This window comes from Heteronotia binoei, chromosome 5 (genome assembly GCF_032191835.1).
Source record: "Heteronotia binoei isolate CCM8104 ecotype False Entrance Well chromosome 5, APGP_CSIRO_Hbin_v1, whole genome shotgun sequence".
Lineage (NCBI taxonomy): Eukaryota > Metazoa > Chordata > Lepidosauria > Squamata > Gekkonidae > Heteronotia > Heteronotia binoei.
The window spans coordinates 46,643,785-46,663,386 of NC_083227.1; the positions used below are offsets into that span (position 1 = coordinate 46,643,785).

Here is a 19,602-nt window from a genome sequence, read left to right on the forward strand (position 1 = left end):
GAGCCTTGTTTGACAGGGAAATAGTGCTGAAGTGGACAGCTCCAGCACTGAGAAATAGAAGTGGCAAAAAGTGAGGCTGAACATCCCTCTTTCGCACATGAGCACATGCACATTTTCCACAAAGGGTTCATGGGCTGGTCAGAAGCAACTGGGGGGGGGGGTTAGTTCTCACAGGTTCTGATCCAGACTAAAGGAACCTTCTAGAGGTGGCAGGCTGCCAGAAATTATTACAAGGAAAAAAGTCTTATTTAATGTTCATCTAAGTCAGTGTTATCAATTTTCAAAAAAGTGTTTTAACATAAACTTATGGGAGTCTTAGCTCCTCCCTCTCTTGTCATTTCACCACATCACCCAACCATCCTTGACTCTGGGGGAGACCTGATTCAACTTATTATGCAGATGTAAAAGCAGCCACAAAGTAGAAGGCAATGACTCCAACTCCTATTGTGCAGCTACAAAATTGTTTGATAGCTGCTCGGGGTTTTTTTTGGGGGGGGGGGTTGAAGTGATTGCTATGGCTTACAAGTAATCACAGATGTCAAAACTAGTATATTTGCCTGCCAAACACTTCATTGCAATATTCGTGGCACCACTACGTTTGACTCCTCAAACTGCAATGTTTTAAGATGTTAGAGATCTGTACGAGTCTACGGAAGTACAACTGGGGACTCTGAAGCACATAGGAGCTAGTGATATTACAATAATGCAAGTGATGTTACAGTGATGCAACAGGAAATTATCAAAATACCAATGAATATAAAAGCAATGACTATAAAATATCACGCATACATATTTCTTAACACATCCAACACCACCAGATAAATCTTTATTTTTATACTTTATTTCATTTTTGACCAAGGAAACACAGGACTGTAGCAAGGAACAATTTTAAAGGCAAAGATTCAGCAAGGAACAATTTTAAAGGTTAACTCCCAAGCTGTCCACGAAGAACAAACTATTTCAGGACATTCTGAATAGGACTTATCTGGGTATCTTAACCAAAACACAATAACACATCCCATGGAATTTATCTAGTAACGGTAACATTCACTGCCATCTTATAATCTTCAATGCTCCATCCAACAGAGAATGAACAATTGTTCCTTTCTTCCTCATTTTCTTATGCTTTTGTATTCACTGAAGATGCTTTGTTACCTGAAGAAAAAAGAAAAGAAAAAAAATCAGAAGTTTGGTTTAGTGCTGAAACATTTTTTCCCATATATGAGGAAAGCAAACACAACAAGCTTCAGCAATCAGCAAGTTGCTCGGTAGCATTTTGCAAGTAAAAACTTTGACTGTGACAGAGGAAGAAGCATGTGGAGTTGAACTCTTGGTGCTCTCTGTACACTGTTGCTATTCTGGCAGTCTTGAGGGCATGAAAGGGTGGCCACTGCAGAACACGAATTCCCTGTGGTGGCTTCTTTCTTCATCCATTAGAGGTGGAGCAAAGAGTCTCTCCTTGGTTTTCTCAGATAACTTCCATCCCTCCCCAGTTACTAGTAGCCATGTGAAACCTCCCTTGGACTAGCAATACGGTTGGCCTTCCAACACAAAAATTCACATATAATATTAAAATTGATAGTTTCAACCCAGTGAAAAAGCTGTAGCAAAGTCAGAGCATTACTACAATCCCACTCCTTCCTCTAACATTCCTTCAGAACATAAATGACCCACCTCAAACCTCTGACTGGCTTCAGTAAACTCTGTGTCCCTGGATGAGTCCGCACTGAGCATTTAAACTGAATCCTTGCTGAGCATTCAAATTAGCAAAGCTGTGGCTGGAAAGTATTCATTTTCCAGAAAGTTTGTAATTTGGTCACACTAGCTATGTGATGTGCTTGAACTTGGTATGTTTAAAAGCATAACATACAGAAGATTTGGGATCTAAATCCTGACACTCCAAGGTCCTGCTTCTTGTCATCAAAATTTTTGCTTTCCTCCAACATCCACCTCCTTTCTGTAAAGAAAGGCACAATGTGCCAACATGGCACAATGTTTATGTACATGGAGTAGCAATTTAATACAAAATCTCACACATGTGAAAAAAAAAACAACCAGCATTAGGGGCAACAGCAAATGCACCAGAAACATTAGACTGAATAAAAATAAACGAGTAGGATATGGCCATAAACTGTAGTTGACTAGCATCAGATGTCACCATGACTGGACACCTACCAAGGTCTGTGATTTGGCAGTCCTTGGTATCAAAAAGGGTGAAATAGAGTTATGCTGTGCCCTGGAAAATGTGGGCAGGGAGAACTTCCCCTTTCAAAATACTCGAAGGCACTCAATGAAGTCAATGGGTAATGCATTCAGGACAAACATAAGAAAATATTTATTACTCAACAAGTTATTAAATTTTCAGATTCTCTGCCAAAGGGTTTAATGATGGCCATTAACATGGATGGTTTTAAAAGGGAATTAGACTGATTCAAGGGAAGTCCATCAATGTCTGCTAGCCATGGTGACTAAGGGGAACATTTACATCCAGAGTTAGTTAATCTCTGAATACTAGTGCTGGAGGGCAGAGTCAAGAGGAGGCCTTGGACTACTTGCCACATTTTTGATGGCCCAGGGCAAATAGCTGGTCAATGCATGAAACAGGATGCTGGATTTGATAGAGAATTGGTGTGATCCAAGGCTCTTCTTATGCTTTTAGATATTCTTAAGGGAGAACTGTGATGGTGGGCCCAGGGCTCCTAAATGTGCAACCTATGAATTATTTAGCAGACTTCAGTGGCCATCATTTTAGCAAGTAAACACACAAACTATAATTCAAATAATTGTTGCTGGTTTCTTCTTTAGTTGTGCTTGATTGTTTTCATTAGAGCCACCTTGTTTAAAGGTCATGTTATGGGCAAGGAGGAAAGAAGGAGTAGAGCCCATATTTTCATTGGAGTCACCCAACTGTTAAGTGTCCATTGTTTTCAGGTTCCAGAAGTCAGCTTTTAGGTGCCTTGGTCTTTGTGTCACCAAGGCAAAGACCTTATGGTCTCTGCTCTACTACATTTAAGTGTTGCCACAGCTGTGGGCCAAAACCTAGTCCTGCAGTAGATACTTAGCTATTATGAGGTGCCCAAAGAGGCAAACAGAGTTCCATCTTATTCCTGAATCGTCATCTGAACAACTTGTTGCTTGAATGAACACAAGAGCCCTGCTGTATCAAACCAGTGGTCCATCTAGTTCAGCACTGTCTCACATAGTGGCCATCCAGTTCCTCTGGAGGGCCAACAACATAGTATAGAGGCCAAGGCTTCTCCTGATGTTGCTTCCTGGCACTGGTATTCAGAAACTGACTGCCTCCAAATGTAATGGTTGCCTTTAGTCACCATGGCTAGTAGTCACTGATAGACCTCTCCTCCATGAATCCATCTGATCCACTTTTAAAGCTGTCTGTTCCTGTGCCCATCACTACTTCTAGACCTAGCTGCTTTCAGATAGTCCATTCCTGCTTACCTGCCACTATAGGCACTTGCCGGTTCTGTATGTCACCAACTGCCTCCAAACCACCAGAACACAATCCTGTTTCTACAACAATAGCTCTTCTGAACAAGCCTTATTCTCCACTTGATTTTCAGCGTTGCTTTTTGTTTTAAGAGTTTTAGTTTCACACCTTTCATGTAGAGTAAGTGAAGATCTAGCATTGATTGTCAATGGCATCATTTTTGTTTTTTCAGCTATATATATCTACTATATAGCCACTGAGAGACATTCTATTTCCCCAAATGTTTCAAGGTCCTTGGAACTGAGAAACAGTGTTTCGCGAAGCAGCTGCCATTTTTTGTTTGCTGGTTCCTTTCCTCTCATTAAAACATATCCCCCTCTCTTTCAAGTGGCTGACATTTTCACTGTGTGTGCCCCCTTGACTGACATTTTGTATGGCAGCAATGCAAATTGCTTGGCTTGCACTTGATGCATCTGTTAGACAAAAGTCCTTGCTGCTTAGGTAGTTTATCTTTTATCAGTGAAATGGAACATACATGAAGAGCACGAGAGTTCTGTTCATGCATTCTCAGCTCAAATGCTCTTATTTAGGCTTACTTTGAAATGTGGAATATTTTCTTTTACAGTGCTTGATGCTGGGTTGATTAGAGAGAGAGAAAATTATTCAGATTACACAAAGAGTTCTGTGGAACTCTTGATCAATAACAGAAACTACTACAACCTATCCAGATCTTTTCCTGAAGTCTAGCTACATAAAATGATAATTGACAATTGTCACCATGATGCTCCTAATGTGAAATCTGGAGCATGTTGTTCCTCAAGGAAAACTTTTGAATACTTTTGAAAGAAGCCAAGAGCATTATTTTAATTACAACATTTATTCCCCTCCCCCTTTATGCCCTTTGTTTCCACTAATAACATGGTTTATTAGAGTTATATCTCATTTATAACATTATGTCCCACTTATAACATGGAGAGCCAATGTGGTGTGCCGGATTATTATCTGGGAGACAAATGCCAACTGGTGCCATGGAAACTTACTGGGTGATCATGGGCCAGTTGTACTTTCTCAGCCTAACCTACCTCGTAGGTTTGTTGTGAGGATAAAATGGAGGAGAGGAGAACAAAGTAGGCCACTTTGTGTCTCCCATTAGGTGAAGTACAAATTAAATAAATATTTTAAAGTATTATAATGTTTTCCCCTCCCATTCCCAATATATTAAAGCCACACCTGACCGAATGCTTTAGTCACTTTCTCCCAGAATGAGAGGTCTAATTACCCAAGAGCCACACAGAGAGAAGCCAGGGACTGCTCTGCCTCAGTGGTTCATTTATACGGGGCTTGTCACACCCCTAAGATACCAAGGGGTTGCCTTAATTCTGACATGTCATGTAACCTGCACACTGCCTTGAGGAAAGGTGAAATAAAAATATTTTAATTTAAAAATATGGATAGCAGTAATAATAATACTGTAGAATGTCATTCCACTTCTCAAAGTAGCATTTGATAGGGAAGGAATAGGGAAAAGGCATTTTAGTTTGAGATGTCTCAGATGTGAACTTCAGATGTGAATGAATCAGAATTCCATAGGGGGAAAAGCTCCCATAAGCATAACAAGATTTATTATTATTAGCTGGGTAAAGTAATTGAATTTCTCACTTACATGCGTACATTTTCTGTTGGAGATATTGGTTTTCCACCCACTCATACCCGCTTTTCTTTCCACCCACCTCTTTACTTTCAGTATGTTAGCTGTAGAAGTTTCAGATTTCAGAAAGCGTTTCCAAAGAACAGTTTGTGTTTGCCAATAAACCTGCTGATATTAACTTTTCCTGGAATTCAGTTGAAATAATTACTTTTTTTAAAAAAAAATACTTTCTATTTACTTGTTTCTTACCACAAGAAAACTAATTTGAAGGCAGAAAAGAAGTTCCTGAAATGCAGTAGGAGTTCCTGAAATTCTACTCTCCATTTCCCCATACTATTTATTAGCAAGTCACTCATCAAACAGCTTATGGGAAGAAAATGCTTTGTCTTCGTTCTACTGATATGCATTTCCCATTATGACTATGCTGATTCAGAAGAGATTTCTGAAGGTGACCTTCAGAAGACATCGATCTTCTGAAGCGTTAAGATTTCCTTCTCCATGTTGAGCATTTGCCTGAAAAAGTCGGCTGTTGCTGCCTTGTAATTAATGGTTCTTACAGATGGCTGAGTGGCTGATATAATTAACAGCACTTAAGGCAGGAGTGTGTTGGAATCCACAGCTGATTACCAAAATGTGTATTTGTGCAAGGACTATCTGCAAACAGTCACTGGGTACAGTCACAGCCAGATCAGAGATCAATTGGATTTGGAAACACTAAGCCAGTTTGGTGTAGTGGTTAAGAGCAGTGGAATCTGATCTGGAGAACCGGGTTTGATTCCCCCCTCCTCCACATACAGCTGCTGGGTGACCTTAGTCACAGGAGTCAAATGATTCTCTCAGAGCTGTTCTCTCAAGAGTAGTTCTCTAAGAACTCTCTCAGCCCCACCCCACAGTCCTCTGACTTCAATCCAGATTTCCTGAAATGCAGTAGGAATTCATGAAATTCTACTCTCCATTTTCCCAAACTATTTATTAGCAAGTCGCTCATCACAGTTTATGGGAAGAAAATGCTTTGGCCAGCCAGATCACTTTTTGTTGCATAGGCTGTCACATCAAAAATTACCAGCATTTACACCATTTTCAAATATATTTCTCTTCTTTCATAGATTTTTTTCTTACTTTTTTCATGCTATGGTCAACTGGAGAGGCTTCTCCATTGACCAGCTGTCTTGTTTTCTACTGGGATTCATAATAGTGATGCTCCTGGATTTTTCCTCAATAAGAATTCACCCCAGAATATACCACTCTGATTCAAAGTTGACCATACAAATGCATCTACTTAGGGTTGTAGATGAAATGGGAACAGGGATGAAAAAGGAAAACTTCATGCCGGGAATAATTAGGAAAGGCATTGAAAACAAAATTACCAACACTGTAGCCCTTTTATAGAGCTATCATGCAGTCTCCTTTGGAACACTGGTCATCGTACAGAGCTGGAAAAAGTGCAGATGATGGCAACCAAGATGATTAAGGATTTTGAGCACCTTTCCTAAGAAGCATCTGAGACTTTCTAGTCTAGATAATGAGGACTTGTTAGCCCTGGACCCCCTCTCCAACTATTATGGACTATAATTCTCTGGCTCTTAGGCCAGACTTACTATGGATATTTGGTCTCAATGGATTACAGTCATATGGCTCCTATGCCAACTTCACTATGGACATTCGGCTGTAATGGACTCTAATCATTTGACTCCTGTGCCAGCCTTATTTTGAACATTTAGTTTGTATGGACTATAGAGCAGTGCTTCCAGCCAGGCCTCAGCAAGCTTCCTGCCTGTGCCTGTTATTGTGTGACTACCTATGTCTGCCATGCTAAGAGGATACCAGACTGTGCTTTACAGACAAGCTGTTCAGCCCTGCAGAACAGAAACTGCATCCCTGTCATCAAGAAGACAGCACCAGAAGCAGCCCTGATAGAAGCCGTGTTCCTGAGATGTCCCAAAAAGACAACACTCGCTCCTACAAACTGCCATGCAGAGGAGATATTTCCATCACACATCACATTTCAGAAACCAATCAACGCTTTGAAAATGCAGATGCAGAGACAAACAGTCAACAATAAGCTGCTGCAACAACTTCTCGCCAAACAAAAAATTCTTCCTGTTGCCCATCAAGACAAGCTTCTTACACAATAAAGCATCATTGAAGATCATCATCGGTCAACAGCTCTATCCTGACACGTAGCCCTTTTCCATTGTTTTATCCAAGCTGTTATAAAAGGGAACAATGCGGCTCTAGATTGACCACTCGAGTTTCTTTGTTTAGAATATGGTTGACACTTGACACCCATCAAAGTCTTTTCTTTTCTTTTCTGGGAACCATCTTTGGGTAGGTATCAACCATCACATAATCCTGCCTTGGGATATGAATTTGGCTATAAATAGGCTGAATTTTTGGCCAGCCAAATTGTCTCTGACAGTGCCCCTACCTTGCTGCTGGAGCCACTCCCAATTTCTGATCAGTATTGGGCCCATTATTGTGAGTGACACTGGCAATCTCTTGCTCCCCCTTCCCGTATCGTCTTCACTGGAGGATCACCCTTCATTCATCATTGAGAGGTATAGCATCACCATGTATGTCTTCCCTTATATGTCCCTATCCATTTTCCTGCCTATTTTCCTAGACCTGTGTGATTGCTGATAATAGAGTTTCCTTGTGCTCTTGAATAATTTTTCCAATAAAAACCTACTTTTAGTATACCAATCCCCTCGTTATTTAAGGAGGGCTCCTGGGTAGACTGACTCCTGTATACACAAGTTATTGACCCTGTATAGTTTGCCATCTTTGCCCACCCAAATAATTCCCCCCATACCTCTTCTGAGGGCAATTTGGCTAACCAGACTAAGAAAGCAGGGAATAGTGGAGATTCGTAAAATTATGCGTTGCTACAGAACACAGTCATAGAGAATAGGTTCAAATACTACTAGCCGTGATAGTTAACTAATGAGGACCTCCATATACATAGGCAGCAAATCTCTGCAGGCCAGTGCTAGGTGGCAACATCAGGCTTTGGCTTCTAAACCCTGTTTGTTGGGTGACTAGCGTAAGTGGTTGACTGCTGTGCGAGCTACAGTGCTGGACTAGATGGACTACTGGTCCAACGCAGCAAGGTTTTTCTTATATTCTTAACAAAATTGCATTATTCTTTTAGCCTGTCTTCCATGATCATCTCTTAGATTGGGGGAGGGAAACACAAAGAATTACACAGACATTTGCAGCATCCCGCAAGAAGGATACAGACTTGGACACTAGATGTGGAATAACTAGAAAGCAAGTTGTTCTGGATAAGTAACATTCCTCCAACCCAAGTCTATACACCCCATTTTCTTCTTCATAAGAACATAAGAGATCCATGTTGGATCAGGCCAATAGCCCATCCAGTTCAACACTCTGTCATACAGTAGCCAAAAAACCAGGTGCCATCAGGAGGTCCACCAGTGGGGCCAGGATACTAGAAGTCCTCTCACTGTTGCCTTCACCCCCCTCAAGCACCAAGTGCACAGAGCATCACTGCCCCAGATAAAGAGTTGAGTTCCATCAATACACTGTGCCTAATAACCACTGATGGACCTCTGTTTATCCAATTCCCTTTTGAAGCTGGCTATGCTTGTAGCTGCCACCAACTCCTGTGGCAGTGAATTCCATTGCCTTTTTTGCAAGGTATTTGGAGCATCTTTTGTTTAAATCTCCATATTTGAAATGTGTTTTTTTTTAATAACCGAGACTCATCCTGCCTGTTTCATCCATTTCACTAGTACCTTACAACCAGCAATTAATCTAGCTGGCCTTTTCTGCCAACATCATCCTCACTTTCTACCTTTATGTAAACATGCAGCTGAAAACAAGTACCTAACTTTAAGCATCGCTTGTGAACTGTTACCTTCTAAAGAACCCCACTATCTCTCATGTGACTCAGCCTTTGTGGAGTAGAAGTAGAAAAGAGTAAGAGTCCAGTAGCACCTTAAAGACCAACACAATTTGTGGAGTAAGAGTCTGGTAGCATCTTAAAGACTAACAACATTTGTGGCATGGTTTGAGCTTTCGTGAGTCACCACTCTGAGCCACAGATCTGAAGAAGTGAGCAGTGACTCACGAAAGCTCATACCTTGCCACAAATGTTGTTAGTCTTTAAGGAGCTACCAGACTCTTACTCTTTTCTACTGCTACAGGCAGACTACCCACCTTTGTGCAGCAGAGACACTGGCAAATAAGCCCCTTCATGGATCATAAATTTGATAGCTTTACATTCTGGAAATGCTGGAACCATCAGCAGAGTTGATGTCAATTTCTAAATGCCTTAAGCCCTACACACTTGATGGCCTGATCCTCTAAGCCAGGGGTGGCCAACGGTAGCTCTCCAGATGGTTTTTTTGCCTACAACTCCCATCAGCCCCAGCCATCAGCCATGCTGGCTGGGGTTGATGGGAGTTGTAGGCAAAAACATCTGGAGAGCTACTGTTGGCCACCCCTGCTCTAAGCCACAATGCTAAAGCAGCAGCTAATGGGATCCAGGTAACAGGCAAGCAAAGGATGAGCAGTCAGAACTCAGTTGCTGCGGTGTGTATGTATGAGGCCTTCTTACCCTGAAGGCGGCATTGCTGTTGCAAGACAGTTTCATTTTCCTAGCATTCAAAGGGTAACATGTTTTTGCTGGGAGGAAAAATATATTCTCCATCCTGCCCCATTTGCCACTGCAGTGGCGAACAGGAGACTGTTAACAGCTCGCCATTGCTAGTGATCAAATAGTCAACTCTTTTTGTGTCCCTTTTATACATTTTGGATATTTATTATTTTTAAAATATTGGCAGCTGAATATTTACTGCTCTACCATGAAAGAGAGTTCATTGAGCCTTTTATGTGAAAAAAAAGACTAGAGTAGCTCTTTTGCTGAACGGTGAAGACAAGGCAGTTCTTGAATTTTTTGCAGTGAAGTGTTACGTTATTACGTACAGCTGATGTTTTGTTGCTATAGCCTTTCTGCTTTACTTTCAGAGTTTGGGGTGTGTGTGTGTGTGTTACTGTTTCATAATGTACACTTGGTTTTCTTTATTAGTGTACTTAGAATCCATGTTGTTTTACTATTAAAACATTCAGAGCTATTTACCTATTGTAAAAACAATGATCTCTCTCTCTCCCTCTCTCTCTCTCTCGGTGTCTGTGGGTGTGTCTGGGGAGGGCAGCCATGAAGAAGCTACAAAAGATCCTTAAGTGTAAGAATTATTTTCACCTTCTATCTTTCTTTCATGACACAGGAGTGGATACTATTCTTTACTGTCCTCTTCGTATTCAATTTGACTTTTTATTCTGTTCTATCTCTTTTCGATCTTCATCCGGTTTGACCTTCTTTTTCTGGTTAACATGTTCTTATTGTCATGGGTGCTGGGGACCCTTCAGAGGAAGTTGAGTCTGATGCGGAAACTGTGCCCCTGCCACCTGCACCAGTGCCCCTGCCTCCTGCTGGAGAAGATCCCAGCCCCCCTGCCTCGCCCTCTCGGGTGGCTCGTGTGCGTGACCGCCTCCGTCAGGACCTCAGGGATCGGAGGAGGGCGGCACGCTCACAAGCAAGACGTTCCCTGAGTCCTGAGTTTTGAGAGGATTCTGGCCCTCCTAAGAGCAAGGATGCTTGAGTTGTAACAGGATCCTGGCTGCCTCCCAGAGCCAGCAATTAGCCCAAACAGGCAACAGCCAGCAGAGGGCTATATAGCTGTGGGCTTTGGGAGGAGGCTTTGTGGAAGCAACTAGTCATCTCCATGACGTTCTGGCATCCACTCCGGCTTGACTTTGGTTCCTGACTCCCTGACCTTGGCTTTTGACTTCTGGACTCCCTGACCTCGGCTTCTGGACCTCGGACCTGCGATACTTGCACAGCGATTTGGATTTGGCACCTCGGACACTCCTGCTTGCTGGCTACAGACCTCGGACTGCCTCTGGACTTTGCCTGACCCGGCCCCAGCCGTGACACTTATTATTATGTCTATAGTCTCCTTATATGCTCTATGGTTTATACGCTCTGTTAAAGAGTTTCTAATTATGCATAAAGTTATGATTTTTCAAATTTGATATCATTTGGTTCCATACCCAACCACTGCTTACCATGATACTTGTATATTGATTGCCTTTTATTTTCGCTCATTAACCTTTTCTTATTTCTGTATACGTTTAAGGTATCTTAATAAACGTTTGAAAATGGGGAGTGGGGAGTGTAAGGATGTGTTGCTGGTGACCAAAATCAAGTTAATTCATGTCACAGAATTTCCCATTACTTTGTATGGGTGTGAAAGCTAGTTGAAGAAAGTTGACAGGAAGAAAGTAGATTCCTTTGAAATGTGGTGTTGGGGGAGAGTTTTACAGATATTGTTGACTGCTATGGTCCTAGGTCAACTCAAGCCTGAGCTCTCCCTAGAAGCTCCAATGGCTAAACTGAGGCTATTGTACTTTGGTCACATTCTGAGAAGACAAGACTCACTGGAAAAGACAATAGTGCTGGGAAAAGTTGAAGGCGATAGGAAAAGAGGAAGACCCAACATGAGATGGACTGACTCAATAAAAGTTTTCAAGACTTAAGAACAGCTGCTAATGATAAGACATTCTGGAAACATTAATTCATAGGATGGTGTAAGTTGGAAGTGACTTGATGGCACTTAACACACATGTGCATGTCTGGAAACAATAAACTAGAGATGCTAGCCTCCAGATGGGACCTGGGGATCTCCCAGAATTACAGCTCATTTCCAGACTACAGAAATCAGCCCCTTGGAGAAAATGGACACTTGGAGGATGGACTCTGTGGCATTGTATCCTCCCCAGATTCCATCCCCAAATATCCAGGAGTTTCCCAACCTGGATTTGGCAACCCTACCCTCCATGCCCCACTGGTGGTTGGGGGGGCAGGAAGCTGGCAACCGAACAATCAGCTCAGATTTCACCATCAAAATGGTGGTGGGAAAGTGAAAAATGAATCCCCAGGGGAAGATATTTCCATGGCCTTGGGGCAACAACAGAAAAGGCCTTGCTCCTGGAGATAATATTCTGAGTAGGACCCCACTGAAATATCTGTAGCATTGTTAAGATGCTTTTATTCTTAGTCAAGGGGGGCTGTATTGGCCAGTGAGATAGAAATATTTTAAGAAAGAAATAATATGTATAAATCTTATTCTTCAAGTGTTGTGTATGAAGAAAGGTTAGGTGGGTTACTTGTGCTGTAGAACTGGGAAGATCACAACACACTAACAATGACAACTTCATAAGATGTGACCGGTAAGTTTTTATCTCTTGCTCTATTGTAGCAGAATTTACACAGTTCCAGGCTTTGCTGTGCTTCTGAATGGTTTCTTTGATTCTGACCTCTTTGCTTTCATTGACAAATTGCTTCACAATATCGATTCCAACTCAAGAGAATTTATTTTCTGTGAAGGGAGATTCTTCTGTCTCTCTGTTTTCCAAAGTAATTCCTGACAGAGACTTTGGGAGGTATCTTGATTCTCAAAGGATCTACAATCCTATCTCATTCAAATCCCTGGGTTGTCGAGGGATGTGCAAAGAGAATACTTGATACTGTTTTTAAAAGTTGTGTTTTGAAAACATTTGCTGTAATCAGCACTTGATGAGAAACTCTCTCAACGGCTGAGTTCTGAAATGAAGAGAATGCAAAAACCAGGTTCCTCTCAAGAGAATTTCACTGCAGACTTCTCCAAAGATCAGAAGATTAAAAAGGAATCCAGACTGGACCGCAGAGCTTCATTTCCTCATGCATTGGTGGTTAGTTCAATTGACAGAAAAAGCATCTGGCCTTTTTCAACTGCATAAAATGGTGGGGAAAGGAAAGCCCTTTATTTGGAGTTTTACAGGATGGGTGTGACCTGCTGGAAGACTAAAAATAAGATGGCACTCTATTTGTTGGTTTTATTTGTATCCTGCTGTGTCCCCACGGACCTCAGGACAGTGGTTTTCCCCTCTTCCATTTTATGCTCACAACAACCTTGTAAGGTAGATTAGCCTGGGATAGAGCAACTGGCCTAAGAGATGGTGAACATAATGGTCAAGCAGGAATTTAGACCTAGGTCTCTAACCGCTAGATCACAGAAGGATCTCTTCCCGCAGACCTCTGATGTTTGTATTCCAGTTTTCCTTCTGAACATCTCCTGAAAAATGATAAACCTTCAATTGAAGCTCTGTGTGTGTGCGTATAAAGTGCCAACCTGTTGCAGCGATTCCTTATGGGGATTCCGTATGGCAATTTCTCATGGAGTTTTCAATGCAAGAGACAAGCAGAAGAGGTTTGCCATTGCCAGCCTCTGTGAAGCAACCCTGCACTTCCTTGGTGCTCTCCCAGCCATGTACTAACCATGGCCAACCCTGCTTAGCTTCTGATGAGATCAGGCTAGTCTGGGCCATTCAGGTCAGGACAGAAGCTAAATAGAGAGTAATAAAAAAGAAATCTAAGAATATCAGTGATAACCTGAAATTCTATCAAACTCATAAAACAGACCATAGATTAGCCTTGGTTTAGAAATGAGTCTATATAAGTCTGTGCAATAGAGGAACATGGCTTGGGGAGCTGAGCCACTGTGGCATTCCACTTGCCATATGTATAGAGGAGCACAATTCCCTGTCCATAAACAATCTCAGGGCCAAACCAGGTGCTATGATTTTTGGCAAATTCTTTCTGGTTTCCCCTGATTTAACTCACTTTCCTTGAAGCCACACAGCAACTGCAAGGAATGGCATGTTAAAGATCAGGGGAGATCTGTTTCAGCTTGGAACCGCAATATGGGGTGGGGGCCGGGCTTCTCCCTCATGCCATTTACACAAGCTGAAATGTCCCCTGCAGAGAGTTATTTGCATAACTTTGGAGTGGCACATGCTCAGCATACTCCATGTATGGCTCTGAAGTTATAAAAATAACTCCCTACGGCAGCCATTTCAGCTTTAAATGATATTCCCTGCAATTTGACAACAAGGTAACATCTAGTTTGGCCCTCAGAGGAAAGCAGTCCTGTCAACTGGCAGCAGGTAATGTCACAATTAGTGACATGCATCAACAACAAAACCTGGAACTCACAGCTGTTTCTGTTCAAATTTTTAATTTTTACAATCTAGAATTTTCAAGACTTAGGAATTCTAATAAAATTAATAGAAAACAGCTTTTTCCCATTAAAAGCAAGGCAAATGTACTTTGGTGTAGTGGTTAAGTATCCAAATTCTTGTCTGGGAGAACCGGGTTTGATTCCCCACTCCTCCACTTGCAGCTGCTGGAATGACCTTGGGTCAGCCATAGCTCTCACAAGAGTTTTTCTTAAAAGGGCAGCTTTCTGTGAGAGCTCTCTCAGCCCCACCTACCTCATAGGGTGCTGTTGTGGGGGAAGAAAATAAAGGAGATTGTAAGCTCTGAGACTCTGATTCAGAGAAAAGGGTGGAGTATAAATCTGTGGTCTTCTTCTTCTTCTTCACCTCCTGGCCCATTCTTAGTATGTTTGCAACCCCCAAAGAACACAGCAACAGCCACAGTTAATGGGTAGCAGTATCCAACACTGGGCAGTGTCAGCTATCTGGAATATTCATTTAAGAACTCTGAAGAGTGCCATTATCATAAATGTATTATTGGACATGGCTCCATGAAGCACAGGAGAGCTGAAGGTAGGTGGCAACATTAGCAAGGTAGGTGGGCAAGATTAACAAACAGATTGGAATCACAGACACCTGGTAGAAGGTGAGTGGGTAACTACTCCCAAGAGCACTGGGCACAGCACAGTGGAATGCGCAGGCATAGTCCTGGAACATCAGAAGAAACATCAGAGCTAGTGTGGTGCAGTGGTTAAGAGCATTGGACTAGTATCTGGGATACCTGGGTTTGAATCCCCACTTATGCCATGAAGGCACATTGGGTGACGTTGGGCCAGTCACGCACTCTCAGCCTAACCTACCTCACAGGATTGTTGTGAGACTAAAGCAGAGGAGAGGAAAATGACCAAATAAACCACTTTGGGTCCCCCATGGGGAGAAAGCTGGGATGTATGTGAATTAAATAAATAAGAAAGGGAAGTGGTAGCAGAGGAAAACAGCAGCCTGAAATGTGACATACCCTTTCCTGTGAGCAGGAACTGGAATGTGGTCAAAGAACACTTCAGGAAGTCCAGATGTGGTAAGAAGCCTTTAGGAAAAGTTGTTTCTTCAGCAATTAACATTCCAGATGTGAGCAGTGATGGCACCTGGGCTTTGGCCACTGTGTGATACAGAATGTTGGACTGGACAGGCCACTGACTTGATCCAAAATGGCTTCTCTTATGTTCTTATGAGTGTGGACTGACTAATACTTTGTGCCTGGGAGAGCCCCTGACAATCAGGGGACACAGCCCTCCCTGCCCTCACCCTGTGCCAGGCTGCTTGGGAAATATTTCCATCACTTTCCCCCCACTATCTATGAGAGTCTGTTTGAATATTCTGAATTATTCCAGATATCCAGAATTATAAAATCTAGAAACAATCAGAATATACTGAATATGACATTACTTGGTGAACAGTGAATATTTCTGAATCCAAACTGTATTTCCTTTGTCACACACCTTCCATTCCCAGATTTTTTGTAGTTCTTTGAAAATGGATTTTTCTCTACTTCTTAAAAAAAAGTGACAAACATTTAAATGAATAAAATATTCATGCTGTGTTTTAAAAGCTATTAAAAGGTGGACTGATTGCCTGGAGAATGGGGAAGGATCACGGGGGGCAGGGGGGGGGGAGGATCATGACCGATGATTGAAATTAGCATTCACCACAGCTGATTAGTATGTCTATCAAAAGTATTGTGAAGGCAATGGAAAGCGAAGCTGGGGGCAGGGAAGGATCTTATTTCTGTCTATATCTGTACTCTCCTGAGTTCTGCCTTCAAACTTACCCAAAAGACAGGAAGAGCTGAGCTCTAGTTGGACTTGGTGAGGAAAAGAATTTTACAGGTGGGGTGCCATCTCAAAAATACGGCACTCCTTGATTTGATTTCCTCCATCAATGGGAGGATGGCATACTTCTTTGATCACAAAAAAACTGTGTGATGAATGGAGAAAACATACAACAGCCCCTAGCTATTCAGGGTTTTCTCCATAATTGCCACCAGCACCTTGACCTGTGTCCCAAGGCTACGGGCAGGTTGGTACAGGCAGCAGAGAACGAGCCATCCTTGTTCCTGATGACTTACTTCTGATAAAAGTTGACAGTCGCATTGTGTGCCAGCTGAAGCTTGCAATGAGGTATCTCAAAATGGCTCTGTGCAAAACATGTTACGGATTGTCTCGGAGACTATTTGAACATGAGGGACAGTCCTAAGATGCCTGTTCGTTCAAAATGGAAAATGTAGCTCATCTTAAGTTGTACGGGGATGCATGTCCTGTTGCTGTTCACTTTATACCTTTGCGACACTGCAGAAAAAAGCAAGTGCAGGCTTGCATTAAAATGGCAACATCCCTCAACTTCATTATCATACACTGTCCTTACGGCTGGCAATCAGCAGCAGCTGTGGGAAGCACATGAATTTTGCTCTGAGCCTAAGGACTCGTTTACACTTGCAAGGACATCGCTCTTTCTCTCATTACTCAAGTACTCCCTCAGGCTGAGCTGCACTTCTGGAGCTCAAGACCATTAGTTTCATGCCCTACACTTACACATGGTAAGAGCAAAACATAATCTTGTGACAGATGCAAGGCTGCTGCCAAAATGGGCAGCTACGGGTCTCTGCTTCTCCTTTCTCCTGTTCAGTGTGTAGGAATACTGATACAAAGTCATCACACTGCTAATTTCTAGACCTTTTCTCCACATTGTTGGCTTTGGTTTATGTGGGACAGGAAACCTGCAGTGTCCCACATTAAGATATGGGTCCAATAAGACCTTGAAGACCAATGAATATTTCCAGGGTATAAGCTTTTGAGAGTCCAAACTCACTTTGTCCAACACTTCATCAGAAGGTATCTGACGAAGGGAGCTCGGACTCTAGAAAGCTTATTCCCTGGAAATGTTTGGTCTTTAAGGGGCTACTGGTCTTGAATCTTGCTCTTCTGCTTCAGAGCTGCATGACTTCCCACCTGAAACTGTCTCACATTGAGTTGCTCTTGAAATGTTTGTTTGGGCACCATAGATCCTAAGTCAAGAGAAAGTTCCTTTAGCCTTAAGAACCTCCCTCCGACTTGTGGCCCTTCAGTGGAAGAGCCCTTAAGACAAAGTCTTCAGGCTTGGTTCAGTGGAGTGGCAAGCTACATGTTTGTGGGAACAAGATATAGCCCTACTCACTTTAGTGTCAGCTCCTGTGCCTGCTATAAGAGCTAGTTCCAACCTAAAATTCCACTATCAACACTAGGGGTGGAAAGTGCCATCAAGTTGCAGCCGATTTATGGCAACCTCATAGGGTTTTCAAGGCTAGAGAGGTTCAGAGGTGGTTTGCCATGGCCTGCCTCTGTGTCGCAACCCTGGAGTTCTTTGGTAGTTTCTCATTCAAATACTATGAAGGGCCAGCCATGCTTTGCTTCCAAGATCTGATGAGATCAGGCTCATCTGAGCCATTCACAACAGGGACACCACTGTCATGGGTGATGGCAATCACACTGAGCCCCTGCCTGAGCTGACAGCACCATCAGAGCCTGTAGCCAGCCCCTCTGATGCCCCGGGAATTGACAGCTTGCTGCTGCCGCTTGAATCAGCATTCCCTGCATGTGGCCCAGCAGCAGCTGCAAACAGAAAGCTCGCCTGACTGACCTCCATGGGCAGCTTGACAGAAGATTGCGGGGAAGGTGGTCGCTGAGCCCTGAGTACTAACAGGAGCTCTGCCACTTGCTAATTGGAGGATCACCGGAGGCCCATTTAGCCCCTGCTTGGGACTGGACACTCCGTGGAAGAACAAGTTGCATTCGTGATGACCTCACATCCACCCCAGCTCCTGTCTTTGGACTTCTCCCCTGTTTGGTTTCTTGGCTTTCAGACCCCCTGCTTCAGATGACCATGCTCTCAGACCTTCAACTCAGCTCCTGGCTTCCTGACTCGGCTCTTGTTCTGACTCTCCTGGCTACGAGCTCGTACCAGACCTGGACGCTGCTCCCCAACTGCACCCAGTCCGTAACCACCAATGCTACTGAAACAAAAACTTGTTGGCTTGTCTCAGCTCTCTCTCCTACCAAACGATGACCCTGATGAAACTGCTAATATAAAACTCAGCCATATTTTCTGGCCAGTCAATGTCGACACAAATTGCACACGCAGGCCTTTACAGAAGCACCATCAGGAGAATTAAGTGCTTCTTTATTATATTCAAATGATTCCCCCTCCCCGTTGCTCATTTTAATGGAAAAGAAAGCAATCTGCAGTTCCTCAAGACCTCCTTGACCTGGATGGCTCTGCAAGTGCTGACGCTTGAATGTGATAATGGGAGGAAAGAGAAACTGTGATTGATATACTTTGTTTTTTTAAAAAACTGCTTTAATTACAATGCGATTTCTCATTTTGTGAACCCATTGTCCACAGTGAAAGCTTGTTAAATAAGTGGCACAATTGGCTGGCTAAATCCAGTGCCGTTGAGTTGACCCTGCAGGGCTGATAATTGTGCGGGAAGATAACTTGCTCTGAGTCAGCATCGGAGCTTCCTGATAGGGATGTCTGCAAATGGACAATGAAAGAAGAGCCGGCAGATTAAGTCACTCAGAGAGAGGAGGTGTCACTTTGTGAGAACCAAGAAAGTGACTTTTGTGTCTCTTACCATATCACGATTAAAAAAAAATGTCCAGATGTTTCTGTGAAGTCAGGGTTGTCCACTCCAGGTTGGGAAATGCCTGGAGATTGGAGATTAATCCTGGGTTTTAGGAGGGGAAGGATCTTGAAGGTATAATAAATAGACTCCACTCTCTGAAGCAGTCATCTTCTCTGTAGTCTGGAAATATGGATAGATGTGCCTAGTAGCACATTACAGACTAACATGATTTTCAGGGTAGAAGCTCTCCAGAGTCAAAGGGAGCTTTGTCCGAGTCTGACCAAGGGAGCTTTAACTCTGAAAAGCTCATACCCTGAAAATCTTGGTCTCTAAGGTGCTATTGGACTTGAATCTAATTGTTCTACTGCAGACCAACACAGACCAACCTATGAAAACTGGTTGGAATTCCAGAAGATCTCCAGGCTACTCCTGGAAGTTACAACAAAAACAGATTCATGGAATGAAGACAATACAGGAAAAATGACCATGAATTAATACCTACAAGGTATAGTATATTACTACTCAGGGCTTTTTTTGCAGTAGGAACTCCTTTGCATATTAGGCCACACACCCCTGATGTAGCCAATCCTCCAAGAGCTTATAGGGCTCTTAGTACAGAGTCTACCGTAAGCTCCAGGAGGATTGGCTATATCAGGGGTGTGTGGCCTAATATATAAAGGAGTTCCTGCTACAAAAAAAGTCCTGCTTAGTACTACTCCAAAGAATGGAATACTACTTTCCAAAGAACTTGTGAAACAGATTGGATACTTTTGTTGGATTGCAAGGAAT

General features: G+C 42.8%; 1 protein-coding gene across 2 annotated transcripts in view; it reads right to left on the reverse strand.

Moving 5' to 3' along the window:
• Nucleotides 1–825: 825 nt before the first annotated feature.
• FHIT (fragile histidine triad diadenosine triphosphatase) overlaps nt 826–19,602 on the reverse strand; it is a 1,817,261-nt gene continuing 1,798,484 nt past the window's right edge. For both annotated transcript variants that reach the window (XM_060238269.1, XM_060238268.1), the window contains exon 8: nt 826–1,155. The gene's annotated coding sequence lies outside the window, so the exon portion shown is untranslated. The remainder of the gene's footprint in view (nt 1,156–19,602) is intronic.